The sequence below is a fragment of the Euwallacea fornicatus genome, chromosome 14 (genome assembly GCF_040115645.1).
Source record: "Euwallacea fornicatus isolate EFF26 chromosome 14, ASM4011564v1, whole genome shotgun sequence".
Classification (NCBI taxonomy): domain Eukaryota; kingdom Metazoa; phylum Arthropoda; class Insecta; order Coleoptera; family Curculionidae; genus Euwallacea; species Euwallacea fornicatus.
In genome coordinates this window covers 1269903-1296460 of record NC_089554.1, presented here as the reverse complement: position 1 = coordinate 1296460, position 26558 = coordinate 1269903, and the positions used below count along the sequence as shown (strand labels likewise).

The 26558-nt window shown below is 31.9% G+C and overlaps 1 protein-coding gene and 2 long non-coding RNA genes across 6 annotated transcripts in view; 1 reads left to right on the top strand and 2 right to left on the bottom strand.

Annotated features, from left to right (window-relative positions):
* Positions 1-26558, top strand: part of dnc (phosphodiesterase dunce) — a 293397-nt gene that overhangs the window by 16860 nt on the left and 249979 nt on the right. Inside the window, exon 1 of one of the 4 annotated variants that reach the window (XM_066289945.1) lies at positions 5350-5819. The exons of the other annotated variants lie outside the window; for them this stretch is intronic. The gene's annotated coding sequence lies outside the window, so the exon portion shown is untranslated. Of the gene's footprint in view, positions 1-5349; positions 5820-26558 lie in introns of those variants that run through there. 4 annotated transcript variants of the gene reach the window in all.
* LOC136343346 (uncharacterized) overlaps positions 753-26558 on the bottom strand; it is a 95959-nt gene continuing 70153 nt past the window's right edge. Inside the window, exons 2-3 of the long non-coding RNA XR_010732772.1 lie at positions 1076-1216; positions 753-997 (exon numbers count right to left, since the gene is read on the bottom strand). This is a non-coding gene — a long non-coding RNA (uncharacterized lncRNA). The remainder of the gene's footprint in view (positions 998-1075; positions 1217-26558) is intronic.
* On the bottom strand, positions 5075-20703 carry LOC136343342 (uncharacterized). The gene is made up of 2 exons (XR_010732769.1): positions 20601-20703; positions 5075-5356 (listed from the first exon to the last, which is right to left on the bottom strand). It is a non-coding gene; the product is annotated as an uncharacterized lncRNA (long non-coding RNA).

Genomic DNA, 26558 nt, shown 5'->3' with positions numbered 1-26558 from the left:
AGTAATGCTCTAAAATTTAACAGACGGAGTGCAGTATAAAATTGTAAATAAACGAAGGAAATTTGAAACAGATTCGGAGTAGTTTCATACAGATCAATTAAGAGTTAGATTTTAATGTAAAGCCATACAAATTGAGTTTTGTGTTTTTGAGGAAATAATTGGGGCATGTTAAATATGATTTATATCAATTTCATCAAATTATTTGGTTAAGGTAATCAATAATTTTCAAGTTTGGTTAATAAAGCACCGGCACCGGGATCTTTCCTGAAAGTGTGTGTAACTTGCATAGCTTCTATACTCAAACAAGATCTATTTGAAAACTACTCCTATAGGTAGCTGAAACGAACTTTTAGCACCATAAATAATTACCAGTTGATGAAAAGTTAAAATTGAATTTTACTTTTTAATCTGTCGTTTGAAAATAAAAGTTAGCAGTGCAGTAGCCTTAATTGGTATCGTCTCCTCAAAATATCTACAACGCGGGAGTTGCGACCACATATAGGGCATCCCACTAATTTGAAAGTAGTGTGATTACATCCTAGTAACTAAAAATAAAGGAAAAAGATTAACTATACACATTACCTCAATGTAACTGCTTGATCCAGTTGCGTAGGCAACAGAATTCGTTGTCCCAAGTAGCCCGTTTTAGCACGCCTGAAGCCTGGACACTGCCAACACGTGCTCAGATACTTCGTAAGGTGCCTGTCGGAGCACAAGACCCTGCACTTAAACATTAAATGATGATAGGTGGGAGTAGAGCTTGAGGACACCACACGGCAGCCCTCCTGCTGGATATACATATGTAAAGGAAGACACCCCGCTATTATGCTTCCACGAAAGGTTAATGGAGGAGGTGAAAATTATCGATTTTCCCCAGAGCGTTTTTAGAGCTGTTGGGCTCCGTGTAAATATTCTCCTTCAAAGAGAAACAGATAGTTTCAACCATGGAGATGCCCAGTTTCATGATTTAGAAAGAGACTATGATTGCTGACCGCCCCTGAAAAGATAATACCGCTAAGGGGCCCCTGAGCGCCTACCAACAAACCAAAAATTATTCATTTTACGGAAACACAACCAGTCGTGACCATAGCTAGACCAAATTTAGACCAGTCTTATCCTTATTGATGCGTGGAGCTTCGTCTTAATCTTGCAAAAATAAACTTGATCTTGGTCTTGCTGCAAAACTCTCACTCTTGCCTTCATTATTACTAGTGTTCTGAAAAAGTTTAATTCATTTAAAATTAATAATTCATTGTTCGCAATAACGCTTTTATCCTTTAATTTTTATTTTCCATTTGCAAGTTTAGCGGAAAATTAATGTACGTATTTTCATCTGTTTTTACTCAATGTAAGTGAGGTAATACAACGATACACGAGTTCCGCGCTGAATTGCAAATGGAATTAGCTATTAGCTTTGGTCCCGCATTTTTAAATTAAATTTTCATTTATACAGGTTGGTCCCAACGCAAGCTGGGATAAGGCGTGTAAGGTGCCATTGCGATAAAAAAGTAAAAAAATTCAATTTAAATTTGTAAACGGGCAAATGTGAAATCAAGCACTATGTATCACGTTATTTTTGGTTAAAGTTATGATAATTCGAAGATTACGCCCGTAAATATAGGAAAATTAAATTTTCTATTTATTGATTTTCCCATTTCTCAGTTTTTATTTAAAAATACTTGGTCTACTCCGAAAGAAGCAAAAATATTTTCATACCTACATACTTCATAAAATAGTATTTTGGTCGTGAAGGAAATCAGATGGACGCCACAGACGGAAGGTGCATTGTATTCTCTCCAATTTTGATGTCAGATGCAAAGCGGAGGTTAACTGCAAATTATTTGCGCGAGTAAAACGCTTTCCCCTCTTGTTGGGCAAATAACTATTCCTTCGGGTTAATGTTAATATCGCCTTTGAACACACCCCTTACCCACTGATTTCTCGGATAGAAACATATCTAGATATTAACAGGTGAACAACCGAGAAAACATCATCGCATAGAATTGTAAATAACATATTCTATGTAAAAAAAATAGATCCATGTCATTGATTTGACATCATCTGCATCATTAGTAGTGTCAAGTTAACCAATCTACAGGGTGTTTCCTAAGTATTTTAAAATATTTCAAGGGGTTATTGCCCACCTCAAAACATGAAAAAAAAATCATATGATCATAGGTCCGCAAACGTTTCGTCTCTAAGATACAGGGCGTTAAAAATTCATATTTGTTTTCCGCACTATGTATCGGTTTGGAAGAAAAGAATCAACAATATTATTGAATTTTGTGAGTTATAAACACGTTAATATTTTAACGTTTCTAAAAATAAATTACTTCAATAAATAATGTTGACCATCACTAAACAAATAATTTGAATTTTCCCAGTTACCATAAATATGGATAAAGTGTTAAACTTTGTTCGAATTTTAATTGAAGTATTTTGCTTAACAGAATAAGTTCTTGTTGCTCAATTTGTAATTATAGCGAACTTTGTAAATGAAGAAATGACCCAGATACATTTTTTTTTATAGACTTGCAAATGAAAATTCCTTACAGGTACGGCGTCTGTATGCTGAACGATACCCAGAAAGACATTTGCGCTATGTTCAGAAACTTTCACACAACTTCCTCGTCGGTTACAAGAGACTGGTTCATTTGATAAGTAAAAATATTGCTGGTAGTCCACATTCAGTTAGGACTAATGAATTGGAGGAAATTATTCTTCACGTCGTAGAAGACGCACTAAGTATTACTACTAGAAGAATTGCTAACAATTTTCATGTTAATACCGAAGCAGTTCGTACCATTCTAAAGAAAAACCTGCTATATCCTTACTATGTCCAAAGTGTTCAGGCTTTTTCATATCACGATTACCCTCTTCGTTCAGATTGGTGTCAATGACTTATATGAATATAAATGTCAATATCTCAAATTTTTCAAGTAAAATTTTGATCACGGATGAAGCAAATTTTTCATGACATGGTATTAAGACTTTCCTAACAATCATATTCGGCACAAGAAAATCATCATTTCATATCAAAACCAAAACATCAGGCAAATTTTTCAATCAATGTATGGACTGAAATCATTAGGGAGCAGTTAATTAGACCGTATTTTCTTGCACATCGACCAAATAGTGACATCTATTACACATTTTCTAGAAATACTTTACCTGAACTTCTTGAAGATGTGTTTTTGGAGACAAGTCTCTGTTTCTGATTTATGCATGATAAAGCGCCTCCACATTTTGCCTTACAATTTCAAAAGCACCTAGACAATACATTTACAAATCGCTAGATTGAACAAGGATATTCTCAGCCTTAGCCATCGCGATCACCGGACTTAAATCCTTTAGATTTCTATTTTTGGGGATATCTGAAGCAGCTGGTGTACACTGCTCCAATTTCCCCTAAAAATGAGCTGTGGAATCGGATATTATAATCTTTCAACAATATCCATGATAATACCGGTATCCTTGGAGGAGTGCAGGAATCTCTTAGGCGACGAGCTGAAGCATGTATAATGGCCACTGGAGGTAATTTTCTTTAGTATGGAGCAATTTCTTTAGTACTCAATGGGGCTTAATGGAACAATTTCGTTTAGTATAATTTAATTATTTTATTATATCGTATTATTTCGTTTTCATAATGTTTCATTTTTGTACTAACGCAGCAATATTATCGATTTTGTTTTCTCCAAACCGATACATAGTACGGAAAACAAATATTGTTTTTAACGCCATGTTTCTTGGAAACGAAGCATTTGCAGACCTATGATCATATGATTTTTCTTTTGAGCTGGGTAACTACCCCATCAAATATTTTAGAACACTTAGAAAACATCCTGTATAAGAAAATCTTTGGACATTCTGTATAAAAATGTCTCACTAAAGATTCAAGGATTTCGCAATCTTGTAGCAAATATTCAATTCCTTTAAAAATCTTAACTACTAGAGTAAACATGACTCATGTGACGAATACAGCAAATTTCGTTGACTTCATATAAAATTGATCTCCCTATCTTCTTCACTTCGCTTTTCAACACATTCTTAAATGAGTGATTTCTTAGACAGAGCTACAGATATCAACGGATAAATAAACAAGAAAATATCATCCTATCCATAGAGTTGTAGATAATGTACTTTAGGCAAAAGAAAATCGATGCACGTCATTGATTGACGTCACCTTCGTCACCGGTGGTGCCAACTTAACCACACTACAAGAAAAGTTTTAGGTACCCAGTCTACAAACAACTTATTGGGCGTTCAAGGTTTTCACAATTTTGACAAAAAAATTTAAGAAAAATTTAGGAAAACTGCATAAGACTCATGAAGAATATTTTCAGAAATACGAAACACTGAGGTAAAAACTAAACAATTCATTGAGATAAAACGTTATTTTGAGAATAGAAAGATCTCTGTGACGATGAGACGCTCGAGAATATCGAAACTAACCGCTTAGGGCTAGATTATTGATGTGCCCCACCTTCAATTATAAACCAAATTCCACAGAAACCTCAAAATAGAACCGGAGTAGTGGAAAATTCTTGGTTTTTATGAAAGCTCGATACTAAGGTTAACAAAACACAATTGTTTCATGTTTAATTTTCTTCCAAAACCACTGAAAGAAAGTTTGAATATGATTATTATTAGTGTAAACATGATTTGTACAATGAATACAGCAAAGTCTACTGATTCATACAGAATTGATCTATTACCTCCCTCTGAAACCGAGATGAAATCCGAAAATACAACACCGAACTTTAATTGTCTTAAAAAATTCAAGAATATCTACACATGAAGTTAAAAATTAATATAAAACAACTTTCATTGCACAAACTCTATGGTACTTCACGCAATATTGAAATCATTGGAATAATACATGCATCTCTAGTTTTCTATATTATTTCACATAAATATGCATCACTTCACTCAGATGAAGCCATGATTGGACTGGAAATAAATTCTATAGTGAAATCACGCTCAACTTCCTTTGCTGATTTAATGTTATATATGCATATATGTATATGTCATGCCCAAGTTCACTGATCAATCATTAGGGAATATTAATGACTCATTATACTTTAATCTGTCCATTTATTTGTTAATGTCTCTCCATGAAAAAAAAACTAACGTCATAGTGAGTTTTTCTCCAACCATTCCCCTCCCAATAATTTTCCATTTTCCCCCCAAAGCGGCAACAGCGGAGCCACAGGCCGCCGGTATCAGATCCTCGAACCGGGAACTCTCGACATGCTTTTGATCATTTTCCGTTGCACGCGGCCGTGGTGAACGCGCGATTGTCGGTTGTTTTCTTCATCGTGTTGATCTCGCTCGATCATGATGAATCTTGCTTGACCTATGAAAAAAGCGTTTTGAACTTGGAGTAATGTCAGCGGTACCCATTGGAGTGTCGTGACAGGCGATTTTTGTTGAAAGTTCATTTTTTTTCTCCGCAATTATAAAGTTAAAGGAAATCTGGTATTTCACACCCTACCTAACACACATCCCGGTGAGAAGCCTATATAATATAGGAAAATAAACTACCTAATAGAGATATTGAACCGTGGTGACAAATATATAGGTTTTCCCAGATTGAAGGCTCCGTGTTAATTGGATCTGAACTAATCGATCCAGATAACTAAGAAGTGACGGATGTTAAACGGGATTTAGCCCTACTTGCCTTTTTTTCGTGGGACCATTACTTAGAGTGATTTGTGAGGGTGCTTTTGTGTCAAAAGCCATAGGAAGTGGTGTTTCACAGTGATTTCTCCGTTTTTGCTTTGCTACTACTAATTTGGATACATCTAACTTTTAAACAGGTGAGATTTCGTTTCTTGTGAAGTGATGAAAGAGCATTTTTTTCATTATGTAATTAACGAACGAATTGCATCGATTCCTTAATCCATAACTAAACCGACTTTCTAGTTTTATCCATTATTAACCGATTTAAATGCGCTTTATAATAGAATTACCTCTTTCCTTTAATAAATGCGGAGACTACTGTAATAATATTTCTTTGGCAAGCACTTTGTGAAACTCATGTTCATAATACCTTGAAACCGCAACAATATTTCTATTGAATTGTTACAGAAGATACGCTGGAAAAATAATTTTTTGAGAAAAAAACAAATTCATTGATCAATTAAAAACGATATTGGATAAAAGTTAAATTAAATGCAAAATATGTAATTTCGAAAACTTTACGTTGGTAATTGGTTGTACAACACTCTTCATGTGTGCACTTTGCATATATGAACTTTTCTCTCTCGACTCAAATTTTCACTATATAAAATATCACCACAGACAGTGGTCATATTATGTCAATAGGGCATTTAAGAAACCAAAAAATAACATTTTTTGATTAATTTCATACTAGCATATTACGATGCAAGTTTCATAAGGCAGATAACAAAGTATTGCATCACATGACACCAATATGGCAAGTTATGTATTTCACTAATACAGTGCTTTCAAGTTCAAGGGAATAATAATTACGTTACGTAACGTAGCAATTTTCAAACTTTGCTGCCAAATGAAGTTAGATGAAAACTAAGCAAATTTGAAGACCTTCAAACCGTGTTTTGTGTGTGTAGAACACTGAAAATATCATTGTCGTCCCTATTTCTTAACAGCGTCATGGATACTAATTACGAGATTAGTTGTGAAACTAAACCTACTAGTATAACTATATAATAACTAGTTGCGAAATTAGATCCATTTTGCTAGCAGTTTCGATCTCGAAGTCTGTCACTTTATTTGTAAAGATCAGAAACTGTATTTGATTAACCAGTGAATGAATTAACTAAGGGTAACACTAATGTATTTGATCGTTAAGGAGAAATCGATATATTCTAGTATACGATTACCCTTCCATTACTATTAGAATTACAACATTTTCCAACCAACTGTAAAATGTTAAACGTATATTTTAAAATTTACGTATATGTAGTTAGAGAAACTTAATCTTGTTTCATCAAAAAATATTTTTAAAATTAATCTCATTAGTACATTTGCACAAAACACCCAACGATGTTCTACAGAGAACAATAAAAATTTAATGCTGACTACGTTCCCAGTTAATAAATTACTTCTGAATTTAAAATTATTAACACAAAGAAATTGCTAACTGTGAATACTAATTTTACTCATTTTCCTCTGTTTCGTACCTTCATTTGAAACTCCACCTGCAACTAAACTGGATATTTTGACAGATAATCAATGAAACATATATCAAATCTGAAGCTTAAATTCCAGGGAGAGTTTAAAACAAGGGCAGTTAGATACCTTTACACTTGGACTCTACAATACTTTCTTCAATTACCTTATAAATCGTTAGTTTGGTTTGGAAATAATTTATGTTTGACATTTTAATTGTACCTGAACAGTGTCTCTAACATACCCATCTTCCTCGTACTCACTAGTTATTATCTAATGCAGTAATATTGTTTTTGACAAAAAAAACAGCACCACGTTGCCATTCAGGGCATTATTGAAATTTTAGTTTTTGCTAGAGAAACTGGGCTTGTGATTTTGAAGTTAAATTTTGAAGATTCATTTGACACCATGTCAATAACCTGAAAAAGTCTAGAAACAAACATTTACATATAAACCATTTGTTAGAATTCCGATGTGCTATATTCACATTGTTTGCCTAATTTGATCATGACGCTGCGTTCGGTTAAGTTAACAATATTTTATTGTTACACAGCACATAATTATTATTATATTTACTATTATTAGTGTTTTGTATAAAAGAACCGAAGTTAACAAATCTAATCTATGTGGTGTTATCTGACAACACACAAATATTGAATCAATTTATTGTTTGAGATCCTGTTAAAGACCAGGAAAACCACTAAACCCAATAGGATCTATTGCTAATATCCAGCAAAGTTTATAAGAAGCAACTCGTACCATTCTGTGATCTTATCGGGAAATTTATTTTTTGTATTGCTTTTAAATTGTTAGACAGTTGTGACTTCCAATAAAGTTTGCAAGAGAGTTCAAGCAGAAAATGTCGTTGTTTTGCTTTCTAAACTACTCGAGATTCGTTAAAAGCTAGAGAATAACTGTTGCAGCTGTTGGAATTACTTAACAATAACTCTGCTGTTAATTGGAATAGCAGATAAGTAGGAGAATAGTGGCAAAAATTTATAAAACTCCAATTATTATCGAGAACTTTTTGATGTTTTGACTTAAAGGCTACGTGATAGATGTAATTATAATAAAGGGTGAGCAAATTTAAGGTTATGAAGTAAATTGCCTGTCATTTAATGAAATGTTAAAGAATGACCTGTCACTCTTTGACATTTATTTAGTATCAACTTGAGAAATTTTAATCGTGGACTGCTACTCTCTTAAACAACGCATTTTAATTATTCAAATTCATTATCAAAATGGTGAAAATTCGTTCATCTTTTCCTCGTAAACAGGCTCCTTCTGAGATTGATGTGTGCAATATAACGGCTAAATTTAAAGCCCTCGGTACTCTTTCTGACGTCAGACCAAAACAATACGCTCGTAGTGATCGTAGTGTTGCAAATGTAGCCGCTGTAAAGCAAAGTATTGAAGATGAGCCTGAAATCTCAGCTCTTCGTCCTCAGCAATTGGGCATTCCTAGAGGCACTTCGCGTAACATTCTGCTTAAGGATTTTCATCTTTTACGTCGAACATTTGTTGATTGGTTGTTCGAAAAATTGAATAAAAATCGCAATTTTGTCAACAAAATCTTCTTCAGTGATGAGGTCCATTTTCATTTGAATGGCCGTGTGAACAAGCAAAATTGTCATTGTGAGGCTCGGAAATCCAAGAGCCATTATTGAACAACCATTGTATTTCAGAAAATTGACTGTTTGGTATGCTTTGTAGTCAGGAGGAATAATTGGTCCCTACTTCTTTTAAAATGAGCACGATAATGCCATTACTGTCAATAGCGTGTGTTACCAAACCATGATAAATGATTTTTTTGTGGCTCCAGTTAGGTGATATCGACACAGACGACTTATGGTTTCAACAGGATGGTGCCATAAGTCACACAACGCAGCAAATAATCACATTATTGAGACTAAATTTTGATGATGGCATTATTTTTCGTTTTGGTGATGTCAACTGGCTTGAAAGATCGTGTGATTTAACAACTTTAGACTTTTTTCTCTGGCGCTATCTCAAAAATTGTGTTTATGTGAACCATCTAGAAACGATTGATGGTTTGAAAAATGAAATTCATCGCGGTATTGCCGAGATAAGTGTACCTTTATTGGAAAGTGCTTCAAAATTTCATCAAAAGAGGTGGCACCTGCAAACGCGCTAAAGGAGGCCATTTGTCTGGTATTATATATATTCATAAATAACTCCCGTGCTTCTGCTTTACATTGATATCAATAAAACTGGATACACAAAAAAAGTTTGTTAAGCCAATTTATTTCTTAACCTCAAATTTGCCCATCTTTCATAAACAAATAATATAAAGAATTATTGCACATATTACTAAAGGTATACTTAATATATCTAATATCGAATTATTGATTAGACGCACAAATAATGGATTTAATTAGGTACTATCAATTTACTTCTACAAATTATGGTAGGAGTATTGTTACAAAGTAGGAATGCAGGAGGCTATAGCAAGGCCGACTTAAAAACAATCCAATTGGATGCATATACTCTTACACAATAATCTAGGCCTGGATGTAGTAAACAATTGTCGACAATTTATCAAAGATCGTAAATTTTTTAGACAAAAATCTGTCACGTATTGGAACCCTTATTATATGTATAAGAATTCCATATTTTTATTCAGAGTTGCTCACACGGTGCAAATAATCGAGTTGAAAAAGTAGTTGGAGGTGAGGAAATTAATTTCGAGAGAAAATTGGATATTTTCCTTGAGGGCAAACCAGTAAATGTAATTAGACCCAGAATATTACGAATAATAGAAAAGTATTATACATATTTTCATAATAATAGCAAAGCATGTTGGATCCATAATGACACACAATCCTATTTTTAACGTTGGTTTAACCCAAAAATGTATCTAAAAAAATCAATGTTTAATTCCTTTATCAATATAGCCGCAATACTATTTCTATTACTTTTATACTGATTTACCTACTAAAAAATTAAAAGCAATCAGTAAGGGAAAAAACTTCAATAGTTATAGCAACCAAAATTCTACACTAGTGAAGTATTGTGAGGGTGGATTTTTTTTAATTTGAGTGATGACTTATCTATAACAATTCGATATTAATCGGAGACACTCAATGAATGACGAACATTAATTAAGCCTGGTTTATAGATTCACGTAACGTATCTTGAAAAAATTTAACGAATTTATGTTTTTGTTGGCGTACCGCATTGTTAAGAATGTTGTTTTGTTGTGAGTAAATATAGGTGAATTCCGCTTACACGTTATTACCCTGATTTTTCAAATCCTTTATTTATATCCTCACATTTCAGTAAATCCATCTCGAAATCTTTCGATATCTTTAAAGTGGGCGTTGCCGTTTCCTTTTCGACAACATTAATCTACAAACCGCGCTCAAAAAATTGACATTCTCCAACTTTTTGATGGTCTGTTACGTAAACCTATACTCCCATCAGGCCACAAAACCTTACGTTATCTTAGTTTGAAATATTACACTAATTACACACATATTCCCCTCATTTGTGGCAAAACGAATAATTATCACATCCCCTATGTGACGACATCTTTTTGCACATTACCAATCACCTATTTGAATATCAACAAATTAACATATTTTTATTGCTTTGAAGTTTCAAACAGCTCACTTTTACCAAAGTGGAAAAGACAATGTTTATTTTAATACAAAATTTAATTACCTAAACACGTTTGTTTAAATCTGTTTAAATATTTACACTACCTTCGACGTTTCAAGTACCAAGTGCACGCTCAAATATAGACTTGTGAAGTAAGTAAGTTGATTTGCTTTACACATGTATTTCACGGTACACATGCCTTAGAGGTAATGTTTAGTAATTGCCGCAAGATTTGAGTTTGGATTGGAATTCTATTCCACTCAGGTAACAGGGTTTGTGTATACGCAACGCGAACTGTACAATGTGAGCTTATAATTTTATATTTAGTGTCGGTTTTTAACACAGTATCGATAAGTTATTCACACTAAGTGGGATATTTTAACATATTCCTGAATAGGTGATAATGTGATAAATTAAGCCCACTGATGAATCTTTGATAAAGTATGATTTTTTATGTGAATGTGTAAGTCTCGATTTTTTACATCATCAACTATCATATAACAAGTCAGCAATGTAATTTTTAAAAATAACTTTCCACAAGTTGTGAATTGCGATGCTAAAAATAAATTAAAAATCCGTCACTCAAATGGTCTTTCGTCACTCAGTGATATGTTTTGCGTTAATATTACACAATGTAATTATTAGAATTTTGGGGAATTTCCAACGTTTTTCTCAGACTTCTCTCCCATCTCTCACTGAAGTGTACGCAACCCACTCCTGGATACGAACCAATTTTTACGATATTTCCCTGAAATTTTATCGAACGCTTTGATTAATGGGTTGGCACTATAATTATTAATAACCAAATTCAAGCAAAATTGTTGAACCAAATTTAATTCAAATTTAATCGGACGAAATTTATATGACAATATTGCTAGCTGAACCGGAGTTTTATCTATCATTCCTGCTTGTAATTATCCACCTTCCATCAGGATACAGATATAAATTATACCTGGTTGCTAATGATAAGCCACTCAATTTTCTCCGTATTATATGCTTGTTAGCTTCGTTTCAAATTGAATTAGTACCTACAATATTCTGCTTACATGCTGCTCTCGTAAAATCATCCATTGATGCACCTTGAAGTTTTACTATAACATCATATTGATTTTTCATTTAATTAGTAGTTGTGCAGGAGTATACAGAGTGTCCCACGAATATGGGCCTCTATCCATCTCTTGACAACTATTACTAGGAAAATTTGAAATTCGGAGATCGTTCTAAAATGGAAGTGATCTATTGATTAAAGATATTTTCATTAAAATACTACTTCTGGTTATACCGGACACGAACGTCAACTCGCTTAATTTAAATGGAACACCCCGTATATTATATCAAATTTCAGTTCGACAGAAAATTATGAACATTTTTCATGCATAATGTTCTACACTTTAATTTTACAGTTCTTCAGATAATTAAAATTAAAAAAAAAAAACAGTGCAGTCATTAATGTATTTTCTAATAATTCGCAAATGGCTAAATATTTTGCTATTAAATTTTAAGCTTTTTATAAACTGTTTTACTGCCCTTGGATCTGTAAGTTGAATCATGCTTTTTCAAACAAGACGCAAAAGATAGCCCAAAATGGCCATTCAAAAATTGTAAAAAAACTCATTTTTTAAATAGGACCCCATATTTTTTCAACGAATACATATTTAACATAAAAAATAAGTTCTTTTTTCGATTCAGTTGTTAAACTTAACTGTTTTTATTTTAGTTCAAAAAACACTTTTCAATGTTCAGTATTCTACTTTAAGTATGGCGACACCTGTAAATTATACGAACGAAGTATAAACCAGAACATATAATAAATTGGATATATGATATCTAGAAAAATGAGGTCGTCACGAAAAGTCTTTAAACATATAATAGATCATTTTAAAACTAATGGATCTGTTAAAATGTTTTACGGACGAAACAAGCCTATTGTTGATGTCGAAATAATTGAAAAATTAGAATTTGCGAATTAGTAGAAAATACATTAATAGGTACAACTGTAATTTTTTTTTGAATTTCTAGATCTCGCGAAAACTTTCATACAGACCATTATATATGAAAAATATTTACGATGTAAACTAGTTGACATTCATTTCCGGTATAACCAGAAGTGGCATTTTCATGAAAATATTTTTAATCAATAGATCACTTGCATTTTAGAATGATACCTAAATTTCAACTTTTTCCTAATCATAATTTTCCAGATACGGATAGGGTCCCACATTCGTGGGTCACCTTGTATATGTTGTTGTGTTTAAGTTTTAATTTTTATTTACTTATATTATTATTAATATTTACTAAAAAAAATGCAAATAATCTGGTAATAATATCTATATAACTAGTATTAAAATTAAAAGCCAAGAATTTATTTAAAGTAGTTATCTCTTATGGTTTCCGAGATTTCCTATATATACATGAAAATTTCGTCACTGTGTACACTGGAACATTAACAGATTTAATAAGGGATTTACTTTACGTTGTATATCATAACTAAATTAACTCAACTAACAATCTCCTAATAACGTAATTAGATTTTGGTTCACGAAAGCTGAAAAATAGCCTTCCGTGCCTGGCTTTTTAGTCTCTTTTTGGACGCGTGCATATATAAAGTTACCTTATATTTCAATAAACTAAATTAGAACGATGTAATATGTAACATGACGTTTCAAATTATTCTCTTTAACTTTTGTACTCCCCCGTGCAAACTACACACATATTCTGCTAATTGCTTCAATAGTTTTATCCTCGCTTTTACCCTGTATGTTATGACAAATATGTCCCTCTGCGATTGTGGTAATTTTATTTAGTCCTGTTTGCATACAGATAGATTTCCCGGTGGGAAGAAATTTTGCGTTATTCAAACAAAACCTTTATGGTCTGGTATTGTCCAACGACAAGCCCACTTAATCAATCAATCAATAAATAATGCTTTAATGTCAGAATATTATTATACAATTCACCAAAAAGGTGGAAAAATTTGTGACAAAATTAGTTTATGACGGAACGAGCCGGCGAATATGTTCTTGTATGACGAGAACAGGATGAGAAGTAAAATAAAACCTAAAAACGTACGAATTACATACAACATTTTATATATGATTTTATGTATCACTTTATGACCGCTAAACAGTCTTTGAACCAATCACTTTTTATCAAAATTATCCCTTAATGGATTATGTTACAATGATATGATTTAATGGATATGTTAATGGGACATATAAATTTAGAAAAGGTAATATAGTGATATTTATTTAAGTAGGAACACAACAATGCAATTTTATTAAGTATTGTTCACTTCGATATATTTATGAGCCGTTGGTCTACAAATGGTTTCGGCTTTAATATTATCTATTAATAATTTAAAATTGAATAAAAATTATAAATTTTACTTAAAAATTAATGATTTAATTAATTTTTTTAAATTAAGATATTTATAACTTATGCACGTATTGTTTTTCACCTTCATTTAATATACACCTATTTGGAGCCCATTTAAACTCATCAGCCCCTTTCTTCTGCCTACAGTAAGTGAAGCTGTTTCGTTCTTTTAACCTTATTGAAAATTGTGTATACATCCCTAAAACACCCTTGTTCAGCATCATAACTGGGACTAATTAAAGTAAGTGGGGTTGTTTTTTATGCTCTCGTAAGATTCAAGGCCTCTTTCCATTCTGGAGTAGGTTCTGGGCATTTATCCTTTAAAGTTTGGCAACGTAATGAGCGAACGCGGTTTAGTGAAGTAAAGTCTTTAGACTAATTATTTTGTTTGGCTTACCTGTTTTGTCCACGAGCCCTTTATAACGAAGGGAAACGTGGCAGTTATTTTTCACACATATTGAACTATTTCATGGATATATAATTTTTTAATAATAAGCAATTGATCTATAGTTGACACTGTAGTAGAGGCTTTGGAAAGAGTCAGTCTGTTGTTTTCTTTGTATATAAAATTTATTCTAGGAGTTTTAAATGACTAACCTGAACGCGGCCGGTTTCGAAATTTCCTAATAACAAAATAATATAAAAAACACATTCAAGTTAAACATGCAATTATCATATCATCTGTTTATAAGAATCTTCTCGTAAATCTTTTATAAAACTTGTACTACTACCATACTAGGTATGCAAATATGACACCGTAATTTTTGTTCAAAAAACGCATGTTTATTGTATAAATATGATAAAAAAATATTGTATTCGAAGTATTGCCTACATTTGTTCCAACTATTTGAAAATTTGTAGATGCCACGTCAAAAAAACTATTACTTTTTTGTGGCAAAGCAGTCATCGAGCCATTTTTGTACATTTTCGTAAGAAGTGAAACGCTGCTCAGCAAGTGAGTTTTCCATAAACGTAAATGAGTGGTAATCGGATGGAGCCAAGTCGGGAGAATAAGCTGCATATGAAAGTATTTCCCAACTAAACACCTCAATCATTTCCTTGACCTGTTTTACAGTTGTGATGGGGCATTGTTGTGAAGCAAAATCACTTTGTGTTGTTTTTTTAAATATTTTGGTCGTTTTCAAGCAAAGGTTGATTCAAATTTATGATTTGTTGTCAGTAACATTCAGTATTAATAGTTTCGTCAGGTTTAGCAGCTTATAGTAGAACATACCCTTCTCATCCCACCACACACAGAGTATTGTCTTTCGCCCATAGTGATTTGGCCTTGCAGTCGATGTCGATGGTTCACCTGAAGTTATCTATGATTTTTTACGCTTAGGATTGTCAAAGTATATCCACTTTTCATCACCAGTCACAATTCGATAGAGAATTTTTTTTTTGTATCTGTCAAGCACCGCGTCACAAGTGCTTTCTCGGTTTTCCTACCGTCTTTCACTTGGTTCATGTGGAACCCATTTTCTCATCTTCTAGATCTTTCCCATGGCTTTCAAATGTAGGGAAGCAGCTTTTCGTGTCAAATTTATTTGATCTTATAGTTACTAGTACATTTGAGCATCATATTTATCTAACAATGCTTGCAATACACGGTCTTCCAATTTTTTTGCCGGTCTTCCACGTTCTAAGTTTCTCAAGTTAAAATTGCCACTTTTGAACTTTTTAAACAACTCAAATCACTGTGATTTACCAAGAGCATGCTCGCCGTAAGCTTCGATAAATATTCGATGCGATTGTGCAGCAGTTTTCTTCAAATCCTAATAGAACATCAATGCTGTTTGTAAATCGTTGTTTCCAGAAGCTAAATTCGACATGTTCAACACTATTCCAAACTATTTTGTTTCATGAAATTTGTATTATGTTGAGTTGAAAATCTTGATCAGATGTAAACAAAGGGAACTGCGCCAATGAGGGGGTTTTACGGTAACCACATTGACAGCTAGGGCCCTCTATTGGCAAATTCTGATTTCGTATTTAAAGGCTTGGTAGACGCCTGAAGTTGCAATGCGATGTTTAACCTAACTTACCTTATTCTAAAGTTAATAATTCCCTAAACACAGGTTGTCAAAGTAGATTTATTTTTAAGTTTTTATTGATTTAATTCTATATTTACGTTTTTAAAAATAATTTTGAATGCCTGAAATGAAAATTTCTTAGTTATCTCAGACTCTAAAGTTGCGTGTGAATAATCGATGATTGGGTAGCCAGCGCCCATCGATTGGATGTATGCTAATATTATCAAAGAAAGCAAATCCATCATTGCACGTCAACAAAGATAAAGCCCTTTTATTTCTTACCGACAGGTTCTTATATAAAGTCGAAGGTTTATAAATAGGACAAAAATGGGCAAATTTGCTTTTCATCAGCGTCCAACAATAATAATGAGCAATTTCTTTATCGGTACTTTTTTGGAGAAAGTTCAGTTTGATTTGCTAGGCAGAATTGACTCCTATTTTATAAAGAACTTAGTAGTTTAAATTCAACCAGAGAACAGTGAACCCGTGCCCGTATATTGAAATTAAACCATTTGCAAAGCACGATGTTATCTGCCACATTCATTTTGTGTACAAACCACCATGCATACGTTAAACTAATTTAAATTGGAATTTAAAATGTACGTAGATACAAAAATTATTCTTCCCATAATAAATAAAACTGGTAAAAAATATAGCCTTTGGTTTCTTGATAGATCGTAGAATTCGAACCCTGTTTCCTATTAAATTTACGTAATTCCTATGGACCCAAAATTTAAACCCATGTAGTTTAAAAGATCCTATTTATAAATTCAAAACTTTATTAGAGATTAGTAACAAATCATTGTTTTAGTTCGCCACGTAAGAAACCTTAACCTACATGGATTAAATAAGCTATCGATTTTAGCTTACTTGTTCAAAATAACCATCAAACGAGTAACAATTACCGAAATTTAGTTTCTATGTGTCGCAATTTAGCTTTCAAAATAGGAAATCGTAAAACTTTCACGATTTAACGATTCAACAAACGAGTAATTGAAGTTCTAGGTACATAGTTCCACAAAGCGAACCACGACCAATGAGGTATAATAAATCTCACAATAGTAACTTTTCTAAGATTTTTTTAGCGAGATTGGAGGAATCAATTACAAAGTTGGAGAAAGTTTGCGCAATTAATAAAAATGGACGGAAAATGAATCATGATTAAAGTAAAAAAAGCAATTTGTGAAATTTCTGTATATGTGTGTTATTTGGCCAATTTCGAAACAAATTGACTCTGGAAAAAATCAACAGTACTGACGTTTTAAACTACGGTCCTATAAAAGTTATACTCGCTAATGTAACTAATTTTTAGGCTTAGAAGTATAAAGACCTGTAATTTTCTAATCTCTTTAATTTTAATCTTTGTTACATCCAAATTCCCTTTATGGCACATGTTGTTGGCATAATCAAAACTAGATTGTTTTGTCTCAATTAACTCCAAGAAAACCAGCGAGCTGCTTTTGTTTGAAAGAGTAGAAAACAAACTTTATTCTTGCGGAGAATAAAATAATAAACTCTCGGGAACTTTAATGTTTTAAACAAGAAATGCAAGCTTCCTTCTAGCTGGTTAGAGTTGTATGTTTCAAGTTTTTCATCAAATATTAATAATTTAATGGATTATGAAATAGTAATATTGCTAAACCAGTCTGAGTAACTCTTGGAGGGTGATTTTACTGGAATATGACCCATTTACAAAAAATTTTGATTCGGAATGCATTTATCAGACAAATTAAATGATAGTGTATTATTATACAGCCTTTTTTAATAGTCCTTATACAGGGTGTCCTCGAATTACGTGGCCAAAATAATACCGCAGATTGTTTGAGTGAAAATAAGTCGATTTAACTAAACTTCCCTCAGTCCAAAAGTTGATAATTATGGAGCTACAGGGTGTTAAAGTTGAAAAAAAAAATCACATTTTCTTTAATATCTTTCGATTTCTTTGAGTTAATTTCACGATATTTCATATTTGAGGGTGTTTTAGGATACGAAATTCAAATTTATTAACAATTTAGTTGTTTCTTCTAGGGGGCGCCACAAGCGACCATTAGGACACATTTAAATCTCTGTAACTTTTTCGTGCCACGGTGTATATTATTTTGGTATTTAAAAACCTTTTTCCCTACCTTTTATACTTAGAAAAGGTATACTTTATTGACGTCGCTAGAAGCAACGGTTTTGGAGAAAAATGCATCTAAGCCTGATGATGCATGCAAATTACCTTAAAATTATTTTCCGTTAAAAAAAATTAAGTTTTTCAAAAATAATTATTAGTAAAGATATAACAATAAGTTTTCAAAATCAGATATTATTTTGACTATTACAACGGCAAATTCCATAAACTAACAGCATATCCACCATTTCAGAATAAGTGAATTTATTGGCCATACTTATGGATATTTACAGGAACAAGAAGCGAAACTGACAAGAAAAACTAAGGGCTAAATAAAAAAACTGACATTTGAGAAACAAATTCAAGTGTTAAAATGTCAATTAAAAACATAGCCAATTGAGTTATTTACTTAAAAGCGCTAACGCAAATATGCAGCGCATTAGAATTATGCGTTTTTCTCCAAAACCGTTGCTTCTAGCGACGTCAATAAAGTATACCTTTTCTAAGTATAAAAGGTAGGGAAAAAGGTTTTTAAATACCAAAATAATATACACCGTGGCACGAAAAAGTTACAGAGATTTAAATGTGTCCTAATGGTCGCTTGTGGCGCCCCCTAGAAGAAACAACTAAATCGTTAATAAATTTGAATTTCGTATCCTAAAACACCCTCAAATATGAAATTTCGTGAAATGAACTCAAAGAAATCGAAAGATATTAAAGAAAATGTGATTTTTTTTTCAACTTTAACACCCTGTAGCTCCATAATTATCAACTTTTGGACTGAGGGAAGTTTAGTTAAATTGACTTATTTTCACTCAAACAATCTGCGGTATTATTTTGGCCATGTAATTCGAGGATACCCTGTATATTAACGGAAACGTGTAGCTTTTTAGTCGTACATGGGGCGCAGGTTTCCCGTGGGAATAATAGCCACAAAAACCAAGTATAATACTATACTTTGTCTATGACCAACAATAAGGTCTATTAAAATATAAATAATAGGTATTGTACTTCACAAATTAATGTGGGTGATTTAGTAGATTAGCATCTTACTATAACAATATGTATAACCTAAATGACCACCAGGTAAATACTTTTTCTCCCATTAAAAAAAAGTAGCCTTTTAATGACAGAAAATAGGCTATAAAGTAAAACTTTTACTGCCTAAGTACTAAATAATTTTTCAGTCATTCTAAATTAGATAGAGAAACGCCAGTAAAAGATTTTTACTAGTATGAATAATGTCATTGTTCACGACTACCATAATATATAATTATTACCACAAAAAACAAAGAATTATATGGACCAATCATTTTCATTATAGTGGTGAGAAAGATATTCGTGTTATAAAACAATCTACATGGTGTTTTGGATTGAAGAGTAATTATTTAAAATACTTTGCGTTGAAATTGTAGAGAGATGACGTTCATTAATTTAATTTGATATCAAGGAAGGCATTACTACGGAAAATTTAATTTTTAAAGCATTTATTTTTTTCGAGTTATTTTATTTTCAACTAAAGGCAAACATTTCATAAAAGTATCAAACTACTTGGCTTGATTATGTCGCAAACTTTTGGAAAGATGTTCAATTTTCATACTCAATTTTGTTGCTATAAAACAAATTTAGAAACCCAAATTATTAGAAAACTCTTCAAGATAGGAACAGTAAATATAAAAAAATAAAGAAAAGATTTTTGATCTTTCATTTGGATAATACAAAATCAACCCCTAAATATTTAATAAAACATACTCTAGAAACATATATGACTCATTTTGTTTTCATTTTGAAATTTTCACACCTTGCTTCACAACAACAAAGCACATATAAAAACAATTACTTGATCTTCCATTCTAATTATATTAAATTAGTCAATAAATATTTAATTAACGAAACAATTGTTTCAAGTATGAATTTCTTTCTTCATTTTGTATTTTTCACATCTTACTTTGAATCAAAACGACACGTTAAAAGAAAAAGGTATTTGATCTTACATTGGAATATGAAATAACCATTAAATGTTTAGTGAAAAGGAAACTAAAGTAAAGTATGATTTTTTCTTGGATTAGCGTTATTTCACCGCTCATACGCAACACTAATCGATAATGCCTCTATATAGTTAAGTTATTACTATTTCTCGTGTTTTGCAACTTTTTCCTCCGCACATAATGGCACAGTTGCCCACTTCCTTAAAAATACTTTAGTCGATTTCTTAAGGATAAATGGCATTGCTTATGATGATATAAACTAATACTGATTCCGGCATTAATTAATACATAGTAAACACTAAAAGTTTTACTTACATTTCATACATTTAAGTTGTAAATAACGTAATATCAACAATCTTCTGTATTGCTAAACTAAAATTAAAATAAATATTTTTGAGGTTATGATAAGACGAACGAACGAGACATCTGAATCAGTCGCAACATTATCATTCTTTTTCTATCAGAGTCATTCCACTGGGGAATCCGGGAAAAGGATAGATATATGGTTTGATCTATTAAGTTCTAAAGACCAATCATATATCGCATATCTGACATCCTTATTTAGCATTGATCTCAACGTTTTCGTACTTTGTCTTACTTGTGGTGCCCGACTAACCCACTTTTCTTGAGGACTATCTCTTTATTAAATAGGAGGTTCCGTGTAACTCGTGCCAAACATTTTGCAATGGAATGTCTGAAATGTTGACGTGACCTATATTTGGAAGCGCCATCTTTTTTGTCCTTTTATTGAGAATTTACATTCACCTTACACTGACCTTCGCGGTGGAATATGCGAGGAAGCGAATATGATGTATTTGAATATTAAAGGATATTTAAATTTTTTTTGTTCGTTTCTTTTTAATGACCTGCAATTCATGTCATAAGTGTCATATAGTTCCAATGAAATTTTAAGTTGCTTTCAAGGGGTATACATAGAGAGCTTGTTAGATAAGATGAAGTTGAACATTTAATGCAGAATAATTTATTTCAAAGAAGTTTTGAATATTTTACTTAATCAAAATTTTGTGCAAACGAAACATAATATCAATGTCTCTTTAAAAATAGTATCATGAAACTTAAGCAAAACATATGTAGGCTAAGAATTTATTAAAGCTAACGTGTCTCAGTGTGTTTTCTTTAGTGTCCCAATCATCAACCTGGGGATATACATATTTAAATTCATGTGTATGACCCTTTTCGTTAAGCTTTCCTATATATAAAAGCGTTAGCAAAGCGTTACAGCTGAAATAAAACTTTTCAACATATTGTTTTTTTACAGCTTGAGGGATTTTCTCTTGCATTATTTCTTTTAAATTACTTACATTTCGAACGTGTGCAACAAAAATAGAATTCTTAATGTGTGGCTAGAGGAAGAAATTAGAGTCGGGGTAATATAATCTTGATAAATAAATATTAGTTGCATTTCTACTGATTATCTGACCGTCAATGTACAGAGTGTTCAGATTTGGAGTATTTTGACAGAAAACCCCTATTTCTCAGTTAGATAGAGAAAACTAGCATATATTTGTCAAAAACTCAGTGTTTTAGAGAATATTAATGGCGAAAACCGTATTTCGATATCTTTACAGTTCGCGGTGCTAGAGGGCGTTTTTAAAATTTCATCTATTTTCAAAATTCCTCATAACTTTTTTGTTTAGAATAATATTGCAGTAAAATAAAAACATTGTTAAAGCACTTTTTCGATGTGTTTGCAGTGGCGTACTCAGTTTTTTGCTACAGCGTACCGTTCTGTGAAAAACCGACATAAGTTTATTATTTTAAATGAAAATCACAGTAAACTATAAGTTCAAAAAACTTCTATTTTAATCCATTTTCAACTATATAGGTATCTTTAGAGTTGTTTCAAAAATAAACAATATATTTGGATCTTTTAATACTTCTCCAATTATATTTAGTTCTTGAATTTCCTTATTTTTATTTAAATTGTAATGTTGTAATATACACTTTTGAAGCTTCCATAATTTTTTGTATTATTTTTCAATTGCTCAAACAGTCTTTTATCTGGGTGATGTCGCTGTATGGAAATATAACTCATAGGCTACTTGTGAGTTTTCATTTGATAATATGAAATACTTTATCATGTCATATTTTTCATAGTTATCAATCATTTTTACTTGACAAATGGACACCCAATCAACACTAAACATTAAAAAGTTTGACGTAAAAATTAAAACATCAAATAAATAATGTTGCTTGGACAGCTGATGGCAAAATTAACTTCAATATAAACACAAAAAGTCTAATATTTCAGTTATTTTTTAAAATAACTATAAACTTACATACATAGTTGAAAATGGTTTAAAACGGACATTTTTTTAAGTCATAGCCGACAGTGATTTTCTTTTAAAATTAAAAAAATTATGTTCTAAACAAAGAAGTCAAGAGAAATTTTGAAAATAGCTGAAATTTGAAAAATATTCTCTAGTGCTATGAACTGTAAAAATATCGAAATATGGTTTTTGCCATTAATATTTTCTCAAAAATAGAGCTCTTGACATAGATGCAAATTTTTTCCTCTTTAGCCAGGAAATGGGATTTTCCTGTCAAAACACTCGAAATCCGAACTCCCTGTACTCTCATAAAAAAAATTATTTTCGTTCGGTGCATCGAGTTGTTGCATCATCTTCCTGAACATACTAACATTACAGTTGATCATCTGGAACTCGTTCAAGGGAGCGCGTGAGAATTTCATTTCCATACCATCCTGCAGTTTGTGGTTCTAAAAACACAGAATATTCGAGCTTTAACAAATAACCGCAGGAAAACAAATTAACCTTAAAATAAAATTGGACCAACAATTTTTCGTTTGCTTATCGCTATCCAAATTTCTACTCTTTCAAGATAGAAGAGCTTGTCTATAATTGCATAAGAATTTTCTGTTGTCCAAATTTTTATATTTTGAGAATTTACATAGTCAGAAATATGAAACAGTACTTTGACAGTGAAAAAGGTTTTTGTGTAACTAAATTATTAGAGGCAATATAATTGAGGTACCATCTGCAGCACTGTATGTGTCTTTTGTAATCTGATGATAGTTTACCACATTTTCGAAATGAAACTTGAAATTGCTGAGATACGTGCATAATAAATGTAGTCAATTTTTTTATAAACTGGGTCTTTCGTAGCTTCAACGATTTCTTCTGTCAGGACATTTGCCCGTCCACTTTCCTCTTTACGCAAAATTCTTCTTTTTTGCTTTTTGTTTCACGAAACAAGTTTACGGTCCTTTTAAGAGTAAAATATAATACATATTTAATATGTATTTGACTGTCATATTGGGAAAAGCTTCTTGGAGCTCTTAAAATCAAGGTTGAATGTGATATTGCCAAATTTGTTTTATTTCTACCAATTGCGAGAGTAACGTTCCAACAAAAAAGTTTTGCCTTCAAATGTATAAACGGTTTTTTAAGAACTTCCAAAAGTGACTCTTCCAAATTTATATATTGAAAAATATCAATTATTGTGAACATTTTGAAAAAACAGTGTAAATGAAATTATTTAAAAATGATCCTGGTTGAGGCAAAAAGAAACGAAAACTGAATGTGGACTTTGATGATTTTCCAAATTGCCTAGTTATGTATTATTATAATTCATTAATAATAAAGATAACCTTTCGAGGTATAATACTCAGATACATACACTTCAATAACAACTCCGACTTCAGACTTCATAAAGATAAATTAGGTCAAATCAATTTCGGCATTTTAAGGTGAGAATTTCTAAACCAAAGAGAACAATTCCATCTGTTCTACTTATGAGATTCAAAATCGGGGTGTAAAAGCATCGTGAGTGCTAAGGAATTTATGAGTCAACAAAAGACAAAAATAAATATTTAGCCGAGATGCCATTTTGGCGAATTTCCAAATAGACAACAAACTATTCTCGAATTATGTTTATTTCTCATTGTTTGAATTAAGGTATGCCCGAATAGTGGCATAGTTGGCACAAGCTCCAAGTCGGCAATTTAAGTTTAAAGCGGCGTTTGACATTACTTTTAATGAGGGATAATTATAATTTCAAAGTGGAATTTCGAGTGATTAATTAGAGCCGGCTCTGAAGTTGTAAATTCACGTAATTGTAATTTGACATTCAAATTGAGGAATTAAGAGAAATTTTTAAAACAATTAAAAATTATTTTTTCAGGTCTTTTAAGGCGAATTTACAAACTTGACGTTGAATTTGTCTTCGGGGCGATCTCCAATTATACCGTAACACAGCTTCATAGTCCAATGATCTTCTTGAAGTTGGATTTGGCGTTGTTTGCGTACCAAAATATAACATGTCAACTCTCATTTTAGGTTTGATCTTGTTATAAAAATTAAAATATGATCACATGCCGCTAATGTACACTTGTGAATAGCACAAATTTCTGGCTCATAAAAGTTAGCTTAGACGATATTTGCTTTTCATCTGCCAAAAATATTCATTTATTCAGCTGTGCAAATATATTAATTCTTCCATACTAATTCCTCTATTCTAATTCCTCCATACTAATTCCTGCAAAATACTAAATCCATTTATAAACCTCAAAATCTCATTATAACTTGAAGTGAAACAAAATGAAATCATCTAGGAAAACTCCGTACAAACAGATATTGAAATTCTTTCACAGAATCTCATTTCGAACTTCGTTCGAAATTTTGCAACCTGTAACTATAAGAACTCAAATTACACCTAAAAGAGAACTGTAACCGTATCTCATATAAATTAAATAAGTTCAACACTTTTATTGAAAAAAAAATTCATTTCTCAGAGTTTTCGGTTTCCACAGATTTGTTCAGAGAAATACTTTTTAGTAAGAAGAAAATGCTAATGAAGTTCTGTAGGTGTATTTCGACGTTGTTTGGGCACATGATGATTTCGCAGAAGAAAACTTCTGGAAAATGTATATTATTTTGACAACTTGATTATAAAATTGAGGTACAAAAACCAGTAAACCAATTGCCCATTCTTTATATATCCTCAATACTGCTACTAAACTAAACAATTCTTATAAACGACTTTATAGCCTTTGCTAGTTTATGTAGCAGCTTCCTTTTTAAAGTTTTTATTTATCTTTTAAAGTTCGCGACGTAATTTCTATTTATTATTTAAATGGAGCCGGTGAAAGAAATTCTAAGAAAGTTTTGCACTCTGTTAGCAGAAGTTAATTTTGAGATATCATATCCCAAGGTGCATAGTAACTTTATTAATTATCCGTTAATGTTTCTTTTCACAATATGAAAATGAAATTTTTATGGTCTAGAAATCCGATTAAGTATACACTTCAATAAATATTTCCCTTCTATGAGCTTTGCAAATACAATTAAACAAGTGTAATCGAATTCGGATTATCGGCATCAGTAGTAATTTCAAATATGTTCGAATAATTCTGAAGGTTTCTTTGTTGGACAATTATACCTAAATAGTATGAGTATTAAGGGTGGGCACATTGGTAGTAAACATATTTTATAACCCGTTATATAATTATTATCAGTTTCTCGCCGCCACCGGATTTGTTCTTAATGTTTAAAAAATAAACTAAAAACGAGATTAGATATGATTTTCAAATTTACACTTATTTATAAACCTTTTTAAGAATTTCATCTTTTAGCAATACTTGAAAAATGTGCAAGCTGCATATATTTATAGCATATTCACGGATTTAGTACATCTCCAAGTATGTCCTTGTTTACTTTCAACTTTAAAAATTATATCCCTGTGGAATTTGCAAGTACACCCCATGTTGTGTAGGTTACGCTTCTTTTTCAAACATTTGGCAAAACATGTATCTCTTAAGTGCTCTTAAGAAAAATAGAGCCGTGTAATTGAAATAAAGTTGACGGCAGTTCTCGGGAGCCAAACAAAGTAAGAATTTATTCAAGCGTATTCATCTTCAGGCGGAAAATGGAGGCGGAGGCATATTCGTTATTTTTCTTTTTTGGCTTATTACATTTTGTATCTTTGATTTTTTTTGTTCAATAATAGAGTATAGAATTACTCCATTATTTGCATTATTACCGGCTTATACTCTATGTACCAGATATGGTTCAGACTCGCCCAACATTCATCGCTAGATAAGATAAATCTCTTGTTCGTGGGTTGTCTGGTGTTGTCAAAACTTGTCGAAACTTCCCCAAGATTTTCTCTATATTTAAACTTCTTGGGTTCCCGAATTTTCTCCGTATTTTACAAGTATTGCAGACAACACATTCAAATCACTAAATCATGTTACTTCATTTTAATTTAAGAAAATTCGGCTCAGAACATAAA